This window comes from Orcinus orca, chromosome 13 (genome assembly GCF_937001465.1).
Source record: "Orcinus orca chromosome 13, mOrcOrc1.1, whole genome shotgun sequence".
NCBI lineage: Eukaryota > Metazoa > Chordata > Mammalia > Artiodactyla > Delphinidae > Orcinus > Orcinus orca.
Genome location: NC_064571.1, coordinates 34534442 through 34549687, shown reverse-complemented (window position 1 = coordinate 34549687; position 15246 = coordinate 34534442). Strand labels below are relative to the sequence as shown.

The following is a 15246-nucleotide window of genomic DNA, read 5'->3' as shown; positions in this document are numbered from 1 at the left end:
CCATTTTGAAGATTTCAAAGTTTAGAGTCAACACTGTTGTGATACTGCTAAATGTGCGAAGGGTTTGCCTTTTCCTTTTATAACCACTGGCAAGGATTTTCACGTTCCAGTAATAAATCAGCACTGAAATGTAGCTCAAATTACAAAAGCAAAATAAAATCATTGGGACAGTACCTGATACAAACCGACTGGAGAAGATATTTTGGAAACATCTGAAAAACACTGCTCTGAGTACACACAGTAGGCACTTGGAGGACCTGCCGTTTTCAGCATTTGGGAAAAACTTTCTAAGCTTGTGAAACAAATAAACAAAATCCTTCCTGTCTCACAATTTAGCCTCAGGCTGTAATTCAAAACTGTTCTATTTCTGGGCTTCCCTGGTGGCGCAGTGGTTGAGAGTCTGCCTGCCGATGCAGGGGACACGGGTTCGTGCCCTGGTCCGGGAAGATCCCACATGCCACGGAGTGGCTGGGCCACTGAGCCATGGCCGCTGAGCCTGCACGTCCGGAGCCTGTGCTCCGCAACGGGAGAGGCCACAACAGCGCGTACCGCAAAAAAAAAAACCAAAAACCAAAAGAAACCCCCAAAGAACTGTTCTATTTTTTTTCTGATAGTTCTTCCTGACTAACATGACTTTGTCAATGCTCTGGGTTCCAAAGAGTTAACAACAACAAAAAGAGAGTATCTAGGTGTTTGCTTAACAGATACACACTACTGTGTATAAAATAGATAAACAAGGATCTACTGTATAGCACAGGGAACTATGTTCAATATCTTGTAATAACCTATAATGTAAAAGAATATGAAAAAGAATATATATATAACTGAATCACTTTGCTGTACACCTGAAACTAATACAACACTGTAAATTAACTGTACTTCAATTTTTAAAAAATGGGTGTATATAGTATACACATTATGATTAAGAACAAATATCGGAGATTACGTGACCCCTTTGTGAGGAAATACGTGTTTTGGGGAGGGGGGAGTCTAGTTCTTCTTCGTTTGTGAAGATGTAGGTGAGACCCCATGCCTTCACTGTAGACACTGTAGATTGGGGTTCAGTTCTTACTGGAAACCAAAATATTTTACCAATTCAAACATGTTCCCATGTGTTTGACAATAATTCACTGTGTTCTGAACTCCAAAATAAATCATCAGTTATATCTGACTGTAAGAATATACTCAGATATAAGATCAGATAAGAACCTCATTTAATAAACATAGTGATCGTGATCTTGGGATTTCAGATGTTCAGATTTCATCGCACCTTCAGAAGACACTCCCCAGGTATCCTCTTTGTTTTCCTAGCTACAAGCCTTTGATATTTGTTTGAGGATTTAGTTGAGTTAAGATTTCCCCTTTTCTAAACCTACGAGGGAAACATTCTATTTCTTCCTGGCTGGTCATTTTCAAAGATGAAAGCAGTTAGGCTATTCGTTTCCCCCAATGAGTTGAGCCTGTATTCTGTAGGAGTGGCGTTCCAGAGCACACTTCAGTTCTCAGACTTCTTCGTGAAGTGCTGTTAGTGTAAAATAGCTTTTGAAAGGACTTTGCTTGTTTCAGAATTCCTCTTCCCTCTTGAAGGGCCACATCCAGATGTGAGTTCGATGGAAGGAGAAAATAAAAATATTAATTACCCAGAGCTGCCTGAATCCTAACAGCCATGCTGAATGTGTGGGACACTGGTGGAGGCTTCCAAGGAACATCAATATTTATTATGAAGATGTGTGTATTGATTGAGCTGTAAAATGATTCAAAGTAATATATGCCATCCCAATAATTGAACTCCATTCAAAAGAACACCAATGTAGCCACTATGAAAATTGGAAGAGATGATTTTGATTTATTAAATTACTCTATGCAGCCACAAGATATTGAACAAAGAGGGGAAAAGTTAATATAAAACTATGGTCCTGCTGCCTTGCTGTTAGAAAGAAGGACCAGAGGCATATTGGGCATCATGAGTAAGAGGACTGAAACTGAACAGGGGGACTTCCCTGGTGGCGCAGTGGATAAGAATCTGCCTGCCAATGCAGAGGACATGGGTTCCAGCCCTGGTCCCAGAAGATCCCACATGCAGTGGAGCAACTAAGCCCACGCGCCACAACTACTGAGCCTGCACTCTAGAGCCCGTGAGCCACAACTACTGAGCCCATGTGCTGCAACTACTGAAGCCTGCGCACCTAGAGCCCGTGCTCCGCAACAAGATAAGCCACCGCAATGAGAAGCCCCCCGCTCGCTGCAAGTAGAGAAAGCCCACGTGCAGCCATGAAGACCCAATGCAGCCAAAAATAAAAATTAAATTGAAAGAAAGAAACTGAGCAAGACCCTGTGGGGGTCCAGGGCATGGAAGCCCTTCTGTCCCCCTCCAGCCTCCAGGACCTTCCCCGAGCTCCAAAGGGCAGATTTGAACAGCTGCTAAACAGGGAAGGGAGGGGATATAGAGACAAGAGAGGAGCAGTCAAGAAACAATAGTGCAGCCTTGGGGCAGGTTGTATATGTATCCAGCTCAAGGGATACACATAACAATGCCTTGAAGCCCTTTATAGAATTAAAGCCCAACAAATGGAGGATGCCACCATTCTTCACACCAGGGAAGACCACCTGAGGCCAGACTAAAGGAACCAGAGGAGCTCATCAAGAAGATTACCTGAGACCAGATTAGAGGAGTGCAGTCCCTGCAAACACCCTAATCTCACCAGCGAGCCCACCCTTGAACTGTTGCCATAAAAATCCTCAACAAACTCCCCTGGGTTGGGACACATAGTTTTCAAAGGCATGAGTCTGCTCTGTCCACTTTTGCCTGGCAAAGCAATAAAGCTATTCTTTTCTATTTCACCCAAAGCTCTGTCTCGGAGATTCAATTTGGCACCAGTGTACAGAGGCTGATGTTTTGGCATCAGGATCTGGCCACACATTTTTAGAGAATGAGTGTTCTTTTGAATGAGCATTTGGTGGCCCTGAAGCTGACTGCAAGGCCACACCTTCTCTCTTGAATAGCCTGTCCCCTTCTCATGTCACCTCTCTCACAAGGGAGAGGTCACTCCAAATTTGTTTCTCTCCTCTCTGTAGGTGGATATGGGCATAAGGGTAGGTAACAGGGATGAAATTCACATTTAGGGAAACTTTACATACCCAAAATCATCAACTAGCCAGAATCCCTCCATACACTCTGTTTAAACACAGGACAAAGCCCGTGTATCTCACACACATTCAGGGAGGACATGAGGTCAGTTGGCATGTTTTAAAGGACTTTAGGAGTCTATATTGTAGTCAATAAACGCATCTCAGCTTTTTCCATTCTCTCTATCTTCAGTTAATAGTGCAAATTCATATTCAGATGAGGAAAGCTGCCTGTGATATTACAGAGATAACTATTATTAAAGCAACATATAATCAACTTCATAATACTATCATTACTAAGATGTGAAAGTAAACAGAAAAGGTTTTCAACACAGATCAAAACAAAGAGATTTTATGAAACGGTCAACCAAAAATGTTAACCTCCCTAACATACCCCCATCTTATTATTTTGTTAATTGGGGTATATGGGTTGAATGGTGGCCCCCCAAAATATATATCCACCAGGAACCTGTAAATACAACCTTATTTGGAAAAAAGGGTAGTTGCAGATGTAACTAAGTTAAGGATTTTGAGATGAAATCATCCATCTCGAGGTTACCCAAGTGGACTCAAGGATCCTTATGAGAAGGGAAGAAGAATTTGTAGAGACATGGATGGATCTAGAGACTGTCACACGGAGTGAAGTAAGTCAGAAAGAGAAAAACAAATATCGATATTAACGTATATGTGTGGAATCTAGAAAAATGGTACAGGTGAACTTGTTTGCAAGGCAGAAATAGAGACACAGATGTAGAGAACAAATGTATAGATGCTAAGAGGGGAAAGCAGGAGGGGGTGGGTGGGATGAATTGGGAGATTGGGATTGACAATATATACACTAATATGTATAAAATAGATAACTAATAGGAATCTGCTGTATAAAAAATAAATAAAATATTTTTTTAATGAAAAAAAAAAGAAGAGAAGAAGACACAGAGACAGAGAAAAAGGCCATGTGAAGACAGAAGTGGAGCTTGGAAGTATGAGGCCACAAGCTAAGGAGCTCTGGAGCCACCAAAAGCTGGAAGAAGCAAAGAAGCACCTTCCCCTAAAGCCTTCAGAGGGAGCTTGGTCTTGCTGACACCTTGATTTCAGATTTCAGTCCCCCAGAACTATGAGAGAATAAAGCCACCACGTTTGTAGTAATTTGCTGTGGCAGTGCTAAGAAACTCATACATGGTGCTTTACTCTATCTGATTAATTGCCGCTCAATAAATGCAAATAAAGTATAATTAAAGATAAAGACTCTTCAATAAGTCATTTAACAAACACATATTAAGTGTTACCATGTGCCAGGCACTGTGTGAGACTCTGCAGATACAGTAAACATTTTAAAAGATATTCCACTACAAGACCCTCATGGACCTTAGAGTGAAATCTGAAAAGGTGTTTTTTCCCCAGTCTTTGGAGAACGAGGGAAAGAAATATCAGAGATTTTAAAGAGAATATTAACTGGGGTGGCTGGATGGAATTCTTTTGATATAAAAGTTCTGAAGGCAATTTTAATGTACAGAAAAGATAGTGTCACTGAAGAACTGTACAAAGACTTAGAGACATTCAGTTCAAACTCGGAGTTTATCAGTCCCCAAAGATGCAATTGTTTTCTACATTCCCTATTAATTACGAAGGAAAGAGCAGCAAACCCAGACAAGACCTGAATCCTTTCCCAGGTGACTATCCTAATGAAGCAGATCTTTTCCACCATCATATTCAAAGAATTCGAAAGTAAAAGTGGCTTCGAGTCTTCTGTTGTTTTTCTACATTTTCCAGATGATATTTTGCATTATGATGTGTCATCCCATGTTGTATCAATCACATTACAATGTGTCACTTAATGTAACATGAGGCAATATGATTGACACAATCTACTAGGGCTTGTCACAACATTGCACGTCAACCAGGACATTTTTATGGGTTTTGTAAAGAAAAAAAAATTCAACATATTTCACAGAACATTGCATCCAAGGTACAGGGAGGAGGGGAGAAAAGTCTTCTTTGAAGATTTTTGCAACATTCCCATGGCGGGAACTGATAAACATCTGCTAAGTAAATGGAGTCAAATGTCGTCCTTATACCCATATCAAATGGGTGCGATAAACTATTGCCAGCCTGTCTCAGGTTCATGGTCAGCTCTTACTGCTCCCTGTTCCTGCTTGCTGCATTTAATCCAAGACACCTTATAAGATCACCTTTAAAAGAGGGAACAGGGGCTTCCCTGGTGGCGCAGTGGTTGAGAGTCCGCCTGCCGATGCAGGGGACACGGGTTCGTGCCCCGGTCCGGGAAGATCCCACATGCCACGGAGCGGCTGGGCCCGTGGGCCATGGCCACTGAGCCTGCACGTCCGGAGCCTGTGCTCCGAAACGGGAGAGGCCACAACAGTGAGAGGCCCGCGTACCGCAAGAAAAAAATAAAAAATAAAAGAGGGAACAGAACTATCAAATGGAAGGCTCACGTCTGAGCCAAAGGTAGGCAGGACTTGGGAATGTTCTAGAAGCCATTACTGGTGCACATGTGGCTGCAGGTAACAACACAAAATGACTTAATCAAAAAGGGGGGCGGTTATTATAAGGACATGGGGAATTCTCAAGGAACAGAGGGTAGGATAGAACTAGACCTTGAAAGCACTAGAAGAAATAAATACAAATTCATCAGTATTCTCTTCTCACTCCTGTTTCTGCTTCTCTGTCCCACCTGCTTTCTTTTTGTCATTCTACTGCTGCTCCACCCATTTGGTAGAATTCACCCCCCATGACAACCAGTTTTACAAATTAGAGTCCCAACCACAAGGGAGATGTTAGTGCATATTTGTTGATTTCCTCTGTGGGATGTAGCTCCCCGCTCCTGACATTATTCCAATTCCCCAGCAGTGCAGTGGGTGAAGGATGGATCTTACCTCCACTCTAGAGGGAAACCCAAATTGGCTTCAGTCAACCAGTGGCTTCCATTTCCATGGCTAGTGATTGGTTCAGGGAAAGACACAGGCCTAAGTAGCTGCAGTTAGAGTGAATCCAGGGAAGATTTGTCTAGAAAGCTAGGACACAGTGTCACTCTTCTCCGTGTCTGAGTGAGAATGTGAGTTTGGGGCTGCTGTAACCTGCGACCGTGAGGGAAGCCAGCTAGAGGGTTGAGCCAACTCGAAGGAAAGGAAGCCAAGACTTGGATGACATCATTTTTGAGTCCTCCATCAAATCACTCCAAGAGTCCAAGTCTCTCCTCGAACAGTTTGGGTATATGAGTCAACAAAATACCTTTATGCCTCAGATGGTGTAAGTCAAGTTTTCTATTCCTCGAAACCAAAGAGATACCAGCTTATGTGAAAGACCAACTTACTATCTTCAGGAAAATCTCTAGCCAACCTAGCTTGAGCCAGCCAGTCTAATCAGCACAGCAGGGGTACAGCCATAGTTGCTAGGTGCCAACGCTCATGGGCCAGGTGGGAGAGCAGTTCTCAGAAAAGGCGGTGGGGTGGCATCTTGAACAAAATCTATTACCAGTGAAGATATCCATTTACTGGGTGAGTGAGTCTGGATACGCAGCCCTCTGTGCTTTGGTTCTTTTCATTTTTTAAGCTGGTTCATGGCATCTCTGCACTTTAAATCCTTCCTGATATGCCGATGAGGGATGAATTGGCTACTCGCTCCGAATAGGTTTCATACCTCACAGATAGGTTCTCATAAGAACAATACATTCAGATGGCCTTTGCCATTTTTCACAACTCTTTTCCTTCTCTCCCTCTGCTGCCGCTGTTTGTGCATGGAGGAAAACAAGGAAAACAATTTAGATTCTTCAATTTTATGACTCTACATTCCCTCCCCCACCCTCACCCCAAGTTTCTATGGAAATACTCCTCTAAGAACATCCTTTTTCAGGGCTGGTCATGTGGCTCATCCGTGCTGGTGGGAGTGCAAGTGGCTTAGCTTCTCTGGCCTTTCTGGATGAATCTTTGATATGAGGTAACAAGAGAATTAAAACTGCTCATACCCTTTATTGAAAGAACTCCTCTTGGAAGTTAATAGGAAGCAAAAATCAGAGCCATGCATACAGATTTATGTTCACTGTACATACAGAGTTATGTTCATTCAAATGTTTTGCTTTTCTATTTTATTTTTTAATTGAAATATAGTTGATGTACAATATTATATAAATTACAGGTGAACAATATAGTGATTCACAATTTTTAAAGATTATACTTCATTTATACTTATTATAAAGTATTGACAATACTCCCTGAGTGTTTTGCTTTCTTCAAATAATGTTTAAAGCCTGGCTCTGTTGCACATTGGATAGCTCATTGGTTTTCTAAAATAATGATTAAAAATTGGAAACAACTGAATGCTAAAAAACACTGACCTTGTTAAATAAAGTATCATTTATCCATGTGACAGGTTTCTATTAAAATGGAAAAATGCATGTGAAACATAAGTGAAAGAGGCAGTTACCAGAGTGTATATATAACATGACAACCATCAACCCACACACACACACACTCTAACTGGAAGAAAACTAGTCTTGACTGTGGTTACCTCAAGATTCTCAAAACAGTAGAATTATGAATGGATTTTTTTTTTACACACTTTTCCACATTTTCCAAATGAATCCACAGTGAATAGTATCACTTTTATAATTTGGGGGGGTATTAAGAGCTTATCCTATTTTTGTAGATGTGAAATATAGTTTATTCTCTGAATTTCAGTTTTAGAGACAGTAAAACGTGTCGACATAAAATAGTTTTGAGACAATGTCAAGGCTCTGTACCTCAATCATATTGAAGAAAATGTAAGAAAATAACCTGAAAAAAGACAACAAAAACAGACGTTACCCACATAACTAAGGAAAGGTATTTTGTTGTTGGTTTTGTATTTCCTAGTTGAAGAATTTTATTTCTAGCAGAAGAACAAAGTGTTCACTTTAATTTCTACCTTTCAAACTCCTCCAAATCAAAGGTCAGAACAACTTCCTTTCTGCATCACCGTATTGTGGCAGCTGTATGATTTATAACTCTGATTATATTTTTGTCTCCTCCAATATGCTAAAGTGAGTGAGGTCAGAGATTCTGCTTTCACTCAGTTTCCTTGTTTTGGTGGCTTGAAGTCAAATTATTCATATTACTTTAATGCAGTTTTGTTTAGCTTAATTATATGCTGAAAGTCTGGCACACATAATTAATCAATGTATTGCTAGTGACTGTTGAACAACCCGTATCTGTTGGAAATTTTATTATGAAATACCGGATGTTAGGGGAAGGAAGACAGGAACAGATGAGAGAGAAAAACCATGCCATCTCTTCCTCAGACCAGCGCTATCAAAGTGGTCATGTGTGTTGAGAGAAATCAATTTAGTTTTACAGATTTGTCCTCACTTCTGGAAAATCCAAAATATATCTTCCGTTGTTCGTTTTTTTTACATCTTTATTGGAGTATAATTGCTTTACAATGTTGTTAGTTTCTGCTGTATAACAAAGTGAATAAGCTCTATGTATACATATATCCCCATATCCCATCCTACTTGTGTCTCCCTCCCACCCTCCCTATCCCACCCCTCTAGGTCGTTACAAAGCATCAAGCTGATCTCCCTGTGCTATGCGGCTGCTTCCCGCTAGCTGTCTATTTTACATTTGGTAGTGTATATATGTCCATGCCACTCTCTCACTTCGTCCCAGCTTACCCTTCCCCCTCCCCGTGTTCTCAAGTCCGGTCTCTACACCTGTGTCTTTATTCCTGCCATGCCACTAGCTTCATCAGTACCGTTTTTTTAGATTCCATATATATTCATTAGCATATGGTATTTGTTTTTCTCTTTCTGACTTACTTCACTCTGTATGACAGACTCTACATCCATCCACCTCATTACAAATAACTCAACTTCGCTCCTTTTTATGGCTGAGTAATATTCCATTGTATATATGTGCCACATCTTCTTTATCCATTCATCTGTCAATGGACACTTAGGTTGCTTCCATGTCCAGGCTATTGTAAATAGTGCTGCAATGAACATTGTGGTACATGTATCTTTGTTCTTTCACCTGCCAGGCAAACACATCAAAAAGACCTGCCTCAAATACTTTTACATCACTTTATACGGCTAAAAAGATGCTTTGTTTTGCAGGTCACACAGGAATACTGGGTATAACTGGTGATTATATAATCCAGGGTCTGCCCAAAGCCTTTATCTTTGCCCCAGTATTCAATCATTACTCTTATACCTTCTCCATCATTTCATATGAGAAAGCAGGGTGGAGAAATGGCACCCCAAATTTTTTTCCCAGTAAAGGTCTTTTATTTTTTGTTTCCTTAGACTTCATGGACTTTTTTTTTGTTTTACTTTATTTATTTATTTATTTTTAACATCTTTATTGGAGTATAATTGCTTTACAATTGTCTGTTAGTTTCTGCTTTATAACAAAGTGAATCAGCTATATGTCTACATATATCTCCATATCTCCTCCCTCTTGCATCTCCCTCCCATCCATGGACTTTTAGGAAACTCTATTTTAAGAATGTGTGAAAATTGATTTAAAATTTGTTTCACCATACATTGCCATGAGGAGCTGATAGACATTAGCTTCTAGTGCCTTTTTGAGCACCGCTTTTAATGATAGAGTTCAATTCACCCATCATTTGACTGCCTTTACTGGGAGCCAGCCACTGCGCTGGGCTCTAAGTTTCATTTGATACAAGATGAGGATCGTTGTTTCTATCCTAAAGGAACTTACAGGCAAGTGGTGGAATAGCCAAATAAACCCAGGGCTACATGTAGTGAGATAAGTGCTCTCACCAAGGAGGGGAGGGGGCCATTCAGCCCCCAAGTGGTCCAGGAAGGCTTCCCTGAGGAGGTGGCACGACAGCATTTCAAAAGATAGATACCAGGCAAACGCGAAGTAAATGGCATTAGTGAAAGTGCAGTCCTTTCATCTCCTGGTTCCTCAGTTATTCTAACAACATTATTAACTCCATTCCAGAAATGAGAATCCTAAGTTGCAGAGAGGTTAAATGATGAACAGTGTCGCACACCCAGAGAGTAAAAAGTCTGGCTGCAAAACAGTGTCCTGCAGACCAACTTTTGCCCTTCCCACAGAGGCAAAACAAAGAACCCATCGTTTTGCTAGGGTGTGCAATGCCCACACAAAGGCACTTCCCAGAAAGTGCATTATTTGTAAATAAAGATCTTTATTACCTCCCAGACACAACAAGTAAACTTAAAGAACTGCTTCCTCCAAGCACTTTCCTCAGCCATAACCAATGCAGCACATGTTAAATACCTGGCCCAAGACGATGATAACAGAGAAATTGGGAATCCCAACGTACATGTTCTTTTCATTCCCCTGAAATGCTCATCATTGTATGATGGGCTCCTGGGCACTGACCTGGTTATTTCTCCATTTTGCATAACCCCAACCTTGCACCTATGACGAAGTCCCTTTTCTCTTCTGTTTTCATTGTTATGATCATGGCCACCGTTGAGTGAAAAATAAAATAGCTCTGTGCTTACATGTCACTTTATTTTGTTCTGTTCATTAAACAGGAAAGGGAGAAAGAGAGAGAGCAGAACTGAAGGCAGCAAAAAATAATTCTGTTAGGCAAAAGGCAACAAAATTACAGAAGTGGTCAGATTCCACAGAAGCCAACCCCAAAACGAAGAAACTGGGATCCGAATATGCTTCTAATAGAACCATTGGCTTTAAGCATTGGCTGTGGCCAGAATGATTCACTGTCCCAAGTCCCGGACACATTTCAGCAACTTCGAGAAATAGAGACAGGAGCCTTAAGTAGGATGCCTGGATTTGGTCACCAGGGAGGTGGTGATTCCCTGTCATTATTGAGCTGGGTTTTGAAGGTGAAAAACCCATCAAAAATGGAGAGCACACAGCAGAACGGGAGGTCCTGATGCTCTCAGCAGCACATAGAGGATGTCTGGAGTCTACTTCTGGGCTCCCCATAAGTCAGAAATAATCCAGTCTCAACCTCATCTGGTCCCACCTTCAAAAAGACTATAGGAAAAAGTAGCAGCATATTAAAACTTTTTTAAAAAAAATAAAAATTGTGATAGCTGGCAAAGAAAAAAGAGTTTCCAGAGACCAAGAATAACATCTATATTGAGGCAATTGGCTTCCATTCTCTCCCCAATACAAATTTCATCTCATAGCTGTTGTTTGTATCAACTTTACCGTCAAAAAATTTTAAGCAAATATAATTGAGTCGAACTGCACTTTGAACACAATCAGTTAGAAATGAATATGGACAAGATCTCTCAAATATTTGTCTTATTAAACAATTTGTGTTTGGAAAAAAAAAACAAAACAGGAGAGGATTATTTACCAGAAAAGCATTCCCTGTATGTTGGAGAACCACAACGCTGCCATCCAACACTGTTAAACATGAATACACTGCCATGTAAACCAATGAAGAGACACTCTGCCCTATCTTTGTGGTGTCATTCATAGTTCTTGCCCAGTACCCAGACACTGTTTACTTCACTGGATGATGCTGTGTCTTTAGCCAAGACATTTTTACCCTTAACTTATTGGGCATCATTTATAATATGTTGATGTTTTATAATCCCTCTCGTAAGAGCTGAAATGCAATTGAAGATTAGAAAAATGGAATATCATTCACTAGCTCTATCCATCCCAGAATAAACCCACACCTGAATAAAGAAGGAAGTGATCTTACTTACAAAACAGAAGTAGACTCAGACATAGAGGACAAACTTATGGTTACCAAAGGGGAAACGTGCAGGGGAGGGATAAATTAGGAGTTTGGGATTAACATATACACAGTACTATATTTAAAATAGATAAGCTAAACAACAAGGTCCTACTGCATAGCACAGGGAACTATATTCAATGTCCTGTGATAAACTATAATGGAAAATGATATTTTAAAAGTATATATGTATGTAAAACTGAATCACTTTGCTGTATAACAGAAATTAATGCAACATTTTAAATCAACTATACTTCAATAAAATAAATTTTTTAAAAAACTAGATAACCAACAAGGACCTAATGTATAGCTCAGGAAACTATACTCAATATTTTGTAATAATCCATAATGGAAAAGAATCTGAAAAAGAATAAGTTTATATATATATATATATTTATATTTATATTATATATATATATCTGATTCACTTTGCTGTACACCTGAAACTAACACAACATTGTAAATCAACTCTATTTCAATTAAGAAAGGAAAGAAGGAAGGAGGGAGGGAGGAAGGGAGGGAAGAAAGGAAGGAAGGAAAGAAGGAAGGAAGGAAGGAAGGAAGGAAGAAAGAAAGAAAGAAAAAGAAAGAAAGAAAGAAAGAAAGAAAGAAAGAGAAAGAAAGAAAGAAAGAGACAGAAAGGACAATAGCAGAAAGATATTTGGGGCCATAATGGGAACGGGGGAGGGGCGTGCACACGCATGCCCACGCGTACAAACGCTCCCTCCTTCGTGCATGTGTTAATCCTGACCCCTGGTCCTGGGGAAAGATAAAACACGATCCTCACTCATTTACAGTTAATCTCAAAGGTTAATTTTGTTGCCTCTATGCTGTAAACAAAGAAGAGATTTCTTTCCTCTCACAGGGCCTTTTGCCATCAGCGAAACAGAGAAGAAAGTCAGTGCGTCCTGAGGATTAAGGAGAGGTCGGAAGATCCGAAGGACCTGGTGCTGACAGATCTGCTTATTAAAAAGAGAGCTCTGGTGGCCGGGCTGCCGCTGACGGCCTGACACGGCCGGACTTCAGAGGACCAGCACACAATCAGCGGACTGTGCTGCTCTGAGGACAGCGGGCACGGGGGAGCCTTTTCTAATTTGTCAAAGTTGTATCTAATTCCATAGAACAAAGTTGGCAAAGAGAGATGAGCAGAATCCACAAATTATTGTTCATTCACGGAGCCCGAGATGGAGAGATAGAAGCCCCGCACAGCTAGGGTTTTGTCAAGTAACTCGACCCCTGCCAGGAGGCTTTGGGTAATTCCGCCTTGTGGGCATAACAGTTTCCCTTGTTTTTTGTTTAATAGGATTATTTCTCAGAATATTAAAAAGATAGCATCAACATCTTTCAGTGGCCCCATAAACTATTTCTGGAAATATAAAAAGAATGATTCAGGTGGTTTCGTTACTCCTGATAGGACTTTTGTTCTCTCATAAACTCAGAGGTGAAGAATGTGGTTTGGGGAGGGGTGTGCCTGGAGCAAACAAAACAAAATGTGAAGTTTTCTAGAAAGGTAACATTGTGCAAACTTATGTTGCCCGTTGAAACTCTTGCTTGCAAGTTTGGAAAAGGAGGACCTAGAAGTTCAAACTCTGAAAATTTAGGGGCTGTTCAGGGGGAAAACAGAGACGTCTTAGTGTCCTTCTAAGTTTCCGCCATTTTCTGGAATGGTGACCAAAAGAAAACACATTCTCCTGCAGAAAATATATTGAACAATCAGGAAGTCTCTAAGAAAATACGGCCTTCTTGCTGGTAAGGAGCACTGCATCTGAATAAGAGCAGACACAGATCTGCCAGGAGCTCTGTTGACCCAAGTCTGCCCAGGAACCAGGGTGGTGAAGGCAAATGGTGGCCAGGTCCACCCAAGTCACTGGCTTTTCCATAGCAATACCTGAAGGGCTCTTATAACTCAGTGTTTTATAAGGATAACAAAAGGAAGGGGTGGGAAGAACTAAACTCACACGATGGAATACACCACATACCACCACTAAACAGTTCACCTACACATAAAATACAATTCACAGATGGGTAGAACCAGAGTCTAAGTCAGGTTTAGATACTAATCCCTCCCCAGCAGGTGTTTGATGAAACTCTGCCTGGAGGCTGTCTTGGTCTCCATGAAGCCCCATCTTCATTTGTTGGGCGAGTCTTCATCCCACACCCAGTCTCACTCAAACTGGTCACATTGATTTTTACCCAATAGCCAAGACTCTCAGGTCAGACATTTAAAATTCATGAAAATTCACTGCTTGCCTTTTTTGAACTCACTACTGAGGCTTTATGGCTCTAGATAGGTTCTCGCTGCATAGACCCATGAAAGTACAGCCATGTCAGCAAAGGTGACTCTCTTCCAACACCGTGGGCCCAGCTGACTGCTGTTGCAGAATTTTTTCAGCCAAACCCCTTTCCCAACTACGAAGAGACTGACATTCAGGTTCATCCTAGTTTTAGACAAGAAAAAGACAAACCCCCAGATGAAACGTACCTGAAAGACAGCTCTTACTTAGAAACCCTTGACTTTCTCCTACCTTCCTCCATCAAGCAATCCTTCGGATGCAGAGCCAGAGGTTAAAGGAGGACCTTGCTTACTGCACTCGAGAGGTTAGGCCTCGGGAAAGCAGCCTGGAATAGTGGACAGAACGTGGGATTTTTAATCAAAATCTATTCTAAATCCTGACTAGGGCATTTTCTTCCTATGAGACCTGGAGCATGACTCCAACCCTACCTGAGCCTGTTTCCTCATATAAAATGGAGCTGAAAATAATGCTTCTTCATTTTCAGGGCTGATGTGGAAAGTAAATGAGCTTGGATATATGAGGATACCTTGTAGAATATTCTATAAACGTTAGCTGCTGTGTTTGCTTGGTTGTTCGGCTTCGTTGTATCATTATTATTAACTGTTTGGGTTCATTAGCAAGTTATGTCCCTAAGAGGTCAGCTTACATCACAGCAAGACCCCTTCCCCATTGCAATTAAATGGCATGTGAAGGTGGGACTTTCACATTCCATTCTTTGAAAACATAAAATAAATGTTTATATAAAAATCAACTTTGCCATTTTGACTGGACTTTTGGTCAAATAAAAAAATGTTTCAAATCAGGTGTGGTGTAGAACTGGTCGTAAGACTTGTTTATAAGAAAAACCACCTGCGTGGTAGTGTTTTGTGGTATTTACTTAGCTCTCTCTCCTCCAGCTTATAAAAGTGTTTTGAGAAAGCTTAAAATATAAGACAAATATCATAAAACTGAAAAATCATTAAAATGAGTAAAAAGACATAAGGAAAATAAAAAGCCAGTCTATGTTAAAGCAAATTTCTGCAGCTAAGCACAAAACTTAGCAGCGGGGTTACTGACAGTCAAAATAAAATGGGAGTGAAGTGGCTTTCCTTTCCGTTAGAAAGCCTCAGAGGGAGAGAGGCAT

General features: G+C 40.7%; 1 long non-coding RNA gene across 1 annotated transcript in view; it reads right to left on the bottom strand.

Annotated features, from left to right (window-relative positions):
- Positions 1-15246, bottom strand: part of LOC125960915 (uncharacterized) — a 113659-nt gene that overhangs the window by 56272 nt on the left and 42141 nt on the right. The window contains exons 4-5 of the long non-coding RNA XR_007471102.1: positions 7478-7516; positions 6021-7068 (exon numbers count right to left, since the gene is read on the bottom strand). This is a non-coding gene — a long non-coding RNA (uncharacterized LOC125960915). The remainder of the gene's footprint in view (positions 1-6020; positions 7069-7477; positions 7517-15246) is intronic.